Genomic DNA, 5,790 nt, shown 5'->3' on the forward strand with positions numbered 1-5,790 from the left:
TTTAACTAGTCACAAGAGGCATCAGTTTAGATAAGCAAACTTTCAAAACCTATAGCTTTTCATTCTAGGACAAGGAGTTCAATTTCAGAATTTTAATTTGATTAGGTTCATATCAGATCTTTGCAAAAAGTATTCTCACTGAGCAGCACATGTAAGTGGCAAATCAAGCTCATTGACATGTCAAAAGTGGCTAAAACAGAGATAATAGACATAAATTCAGTATGGATTCATTGACTCAACAGTAGTCAAGATCAGTTGAAAATGCAGTACGATAGACGACTAGCATCCGAATCAGAAATCAAACCCAATAAAATTCTTACCAACACAAACTAGGATCACAGTGATAATGGCTCATTTGTGTTCTTTCTTCCCGCACAAGCATGCCATGTGCTTTCGGAAGATTAAATATTTTTTGTTGTAGGTTGATATGACAAAAACATCAAAGCATTACACATGCTCAAAAGCTAGCACATGTATTCTCTCTCTCTCTCTCTCTCTCTCTCTCTCTCTCTCTCGGGGGGGCAGAGAGAGAATCAACAAGCATTGCACAGGTGATCTGTCAAAATCAATAGCCGAAAATGCATGAAATTTTGTATGCACAAGAAAACATATTTGTGGTCAAAAATTACACCTAAGGAGTTGCAAGCTGACCATAACTATGCCATTAGAGATTTAGACTGGCAACTACAGTCTCAGTTCATGAGTGAGTGACAGAGACAGTATGTATCGTGCTCATGATTAGAATCACAATGCAAATGGAAAAAATTCTCATTGTGCTGCACCCAAGTTAGGAACCAAAATCCTTTTTGGATGTTGACGATTATTGAGAATATAAGATTAAAATGTTTAATTTGCTTGTGTAAGGCTTGTCTGATTGTTTATATTACTGCAGCGCGTATGTTAACGTGTGATTCTTTTGATATTATTTCTGTACCACACCCACACGCTTTATTGCGTTAAAGCCCTCCAAGTGAAATATTCGTTCATGATAAGGTAAGTTCGGGAGATGCGGAGATCACCCTCATGTTTAATACGACAACTATTATCCAATTTTGGAAAAAAAATTGTATCATGTTGTTTGGGTATCACATTGGTTTTGGCTTTGCCCATGTTCCAAACCTCCCCACTTTCTCCCTCCAATCTCCAAAAAATATAGATGGACATAATATTCTAACTGGAAATGAAAAAGGAGAAAACCAACCTAATAGCATCCTCGTATTTGGAATCGGGATGCTTCTTGAAAAACTTCTTGACGTATGCATCCTACGGAAGCGTAATCTTCTCAACTTTTGCATCAGTTCTTGGAAACGTGACAGGTGGCGCCCAGTATAAATCAATTCCCAAGAAACAGAAACTGCAATCATGAATTCGGAATTGCAATACATCCAAATGTTTGATAGTGCAAGCAGGTCTCCTCTCATGAACGACATCTCGAATGAAGTCAAAAGTGAACAATCCAATACGTCTAGAATGATTTATACTGTTACATATAGGACATTAGGTGGGTGTAAAATAAGCAGGACAACCCCAGGCGCATCAATTGGTCTGTGATGAAAAAAAAAAAACAAACCATTAGGATTTTGGGGAAGCAGAGAGAAATTTAGATGCTTCTTCCATAAGAAACCCCAAAATTAGCCTAAGATCCTCTTCTCAATTTCACCTAAACATGCATACCTTCTCCCTTTTTTGGCAAAACTTACAGTTAAACAGATAAGATGCAAAGTGGGTGCAGTTGAGAGCATGAAGGCGGTGAATTAACCTTTAAAAATTATCACGCTGTGAAGGTGGTTCAATCGAATGACGATATTGAGATTGACGATGGACGGAAGGTTTTGTTGAGAATCAAAAGCTGAGGCACAAGCTGAGAGAAAAGGATTCGGTGAGAGGGGGAAAAGAGTTTCGTTAAAAATAAAAACACACCGAGATTGCGCCCTAGGCAAGACAAAAAATAACAGCTTCACTTGGGGGCATTTGATACGTTGGAATTATGATTCTAAGATAAAATTCCAGAATCTTATTCCAGTTGAAACTGAAATGGAATGAAAATTCCATGTTCCATTTTTCTGGTGTGTTTGATGGCCTGGAATTTGCATTCCATAATTTTGATGAAATAAGCATTAAAATCAAGAATCCTTTTTTGTTACCGCAAGATTTATGAGATATGGCATGAACATCTTACAAAAGTAGAAAAAATAACCTGATATACAATTGCAGGCTGAAAATCAACGCCCAGCACCATCCCTCAACAAAAATTACGATGAAATTTTTTAAGAGGTGAAAGGAACATGCCCTTAGATAGGTAAATGACAGCCCAGGTGTCCAGTGTTTTAAGTTTTTAACCGCTCATGATTCACTTATTCGTTGGTTCAGTCTCACGATCTAATAACAGAATCAAAACATAGGAATGTAACCCAGAAACTTCATTTTTTTTCTAAACAGATATTGCTTTAATTGAGCAAGTTTGTTGATTTCATCTTCAGCAACAGTGAGCTGTAAGCTTATGTACTTGCGTAGTTGTATTAGAAAATAACAAGGATCGTCTTCAAAAGGTAAGTCAAATATTATAGTTTGTTTCTGTGATAGATTGCCTCAAACACCTTTCCTGCAATAGCTTTTCTACACGAGTGTTCCTTGTAGACGCGCTTAGCAAGAAATCTTCTACACAAGAAATTTTCTCAAACACATTCCTACTGCCTACACAAGAATAGCACGCAACAACTCATGACTTACACAAACGATTTCACGTTTTCTTAAAATCCTAGAAAAAATCAAAGTAAAAGAAGTTCATAGAATCAAAGACCTTTCCAGACTTCCATCTGAAGAAATTTTTCTCCTATTCAGGACCCGCCCTGGCTCCGTGGAAAAAAACCGTCCTTCTTCAAATTAAGCACTGTAAATTTGTTGTACACCGCCTGATGCCAACTGCTATGTCTTGCGTCAACAAAATTTTGATTTATCCCAACACAAAATCCCTCCATGGCTTCTCATTCCGTTAAACCAAAAGTCCCAACATCTTAGCTCATGAAACAAGGATAATGAGGAACATTGGCATCGTTGGGCCAATGCAAGATGAATGCGCCCGCACGAGAGAGAGAGAGAGAGAGAGAGGGAGAGAGAGAGGAAGGTCCAATCATCTTGCTGTAAGAGTGTCTTCCATGGTTCATGAGGGGGGAGAGAGAGAGAGAGAGTACCTGAGTAACATCACGCAGCAGGCACACTTCACCTCACGCACACTGCAGAAGAGAGGAGGGGGAAGACAGCAGGCGTCTGGTTCTTCGTGCGAGAGGAGGAGGAGAAGAGGTGTTCGCGGGAGCGCCCCAAAACTGGAACCGCGATTCTGTGTTTGAAAACTGGTTCCGGCTGTTCAGAAATTTTGTAATTCTGATTCCAGAATTCCACCGATTCCGCTTGAATCAAACGACCATGCTCTAACAAGATAAATAGATTCTACATGGTTTTTTTTTTTTTTTTGTCGCCTGTTCGTTCTTCCTGAAAACAAAACAATCATTTCTTTGCCCACTTAATTTTTTATACATTGCAAGTCGTTTTCGTATCTTTTTATTTCATATTTGAATCAGGATCCTAAATGCTGTTATTTATTAAATAAACAGCGCATTAATATCAAATCACCTTGTTTAAGAGGGCATCTGCTTCAGTTCAATCAAACAATCAAATTTTAGAATCACTATTCTCATTTTTAAAAGTGAGAATTACATTGCCAAATAAAGAATTTTGATTATAGAGTTATAATCTCGTTCCAAATTCAAAGTTGTAGAAATATGATCCCATTCTAGGATGTGGAATTGTGACTCCCAACTTCCATAATTTTTTAATTTCTCTTTAGGACACAATGCATCAAGGGTAAAATTCATGAATTCTATTTTTTCATTAAGCAAGTCATTTTTAATTGTTCAATAAAAAAATCATACTATCAAATTCGAAGGAAAATTCATACCGAAATTTTCATTTCAATTATTAGTTAAAGTAGAAATTTGGCTAGTTTCCATAATCAACATTTTAAGACATCAAACGCCCCTAAAGGGAAAAAAAAAATCCCAAATAAACTTATGTTACAAGAATACCACGTTCTTTTTTTATGAAACATAATGAAAATATGGGTCGTTTTTAAACTTGACAACTAAATATCGGACGCAATCACATTGTGTTTCTGGAAACAATAATATGATATTCTTGAAATACATATTAAGATATTACGTATTTTAAAAACATAACGCTTTTCTTACCGACCACCTTATGTGGACAAAATTTCGCATTTAGATACTCCGCCATAAAGTTTTTGTAGTCAAAATAAATTCATAAATGCAATCCTCCATATTTTTTGGGGAACGACTAGCTTTTATTTTATTTAAGAAAATCAAATGGCTTCGATGGGTCAGGAAGCCATTATTTATTTTTTCCAACATGCTTCAACCATGTTTTGTAATAAAAAAATCAACGTGGAATCCACATTATATATTTCAACCACGTTTAGCAAATTTGAAGGTACAGTTGCCCTGGAATATTTAAAGCTTAACAAGAATATATATATGAATTAGCCATGCAGGTCATTTTAACGATGGTTTATAGTGCTTTTAGTGATGGTTTATGTTTTATTTAGTGACCGCTTTCGTCCATCATTCCCATTACGCTCCTCACTAGCATGTGCGCATCATTACAAGAAAGTAGACCTTTTTTTTTGTTCTTTGTAATTGTTAGAAAGAGTGGCTCATTTTACCATCCGGAAGAGATGGTAACTGCCTTCCTCCTGGGCGCCTTATTCTTAGGGTTTGTGACAAAGCTTGTGTTAGGACCTATTACGATCCAAAGGATGACCGTACTGTATCGTGACAACAACCACAAAATTTGAACCTTTAATCCACTTTGAAGTGGGCCACCTGCCATCCAGTGCCCTACAACTCCTCCAAGTATATGGGCGCTAGACCTTGCTACTGTACCACCAAAATATGAACTTTTAAAATCCTTGATTGATGCATCATTGGCCAAAAATTCCAGAAAATGCCACGAGTAGACTTCACTAAACATGGATAAGTCATTCATAACGGCATAAGCACTCAGAAATAGCTCCTCAGTGATATCAAACTTGTTATAAAAGCTCGAAAAAGTTTGTTGATCATGTGTACTTGAGTCTCATATTTCATTTCAGTAGACAAAAAAGTATACTCGTCCTATAACTGACGTGAATGTTTCGATTACTTTTTAGGCTGGTTGATCATGATGATCATCTGTGGCGGCACGTAAAATATAAACATCAAAACTTCTTTTGCAATACGATGAACATTTTAAATGCTTAGTTTGATCTGGTAGCTGGTAACGATTTCATATCGATCTTTTGATAAATTTTAGTGCACGATGACACTCGAACCTTTACAAAGAACATAAAAAACACTAAATTGAGCATTGGGAGAAGCCCAAAAGGCAAACAAGAATGCAGATAGAAATGCCCAATTAAGTTATATTTTTTAGCTACAATCTCAAAAAACGGATTCACGATTTTCTTCGTTTGATGGTTGCCACCTAATTGCCCCATAATTCTACCAACCATGTTGCAGGAATTAACTCCGTTCCTTCAACAATGCACCTTAGTTTAGAAAGAATATGTTGGAAACAACGACTCTCTAATGTGTAAGAACACCACATGTTTTCACTTGAAGCCCCCTTTTGACAATTGCCTCAAAATTATGTCCGAAATACGAAAGTGAGAAGACGTGAATTCCGTTTTTGGAGCTACGGACAATAATCTTTTACGCTTATAAACTGGAAGCGAAGGTG

Source organism: Nymphaea colorata, chromosome 1 (genome assembly GCF_008831285.2).
Source record: "Nymphaea colorata isolate Beijing-Zhang1983 chromosome 1, ASM883128v2, whole genome shotgun sequence".
Classification (NCBI taxonomy): domain Eukaryota; kingdom Viridiplantae; phylum Streptophyta; class Magnoliopsida; order Nymphaeales; family Nymphaeaceae; genus Nymphaea; species Nymphaea colorata.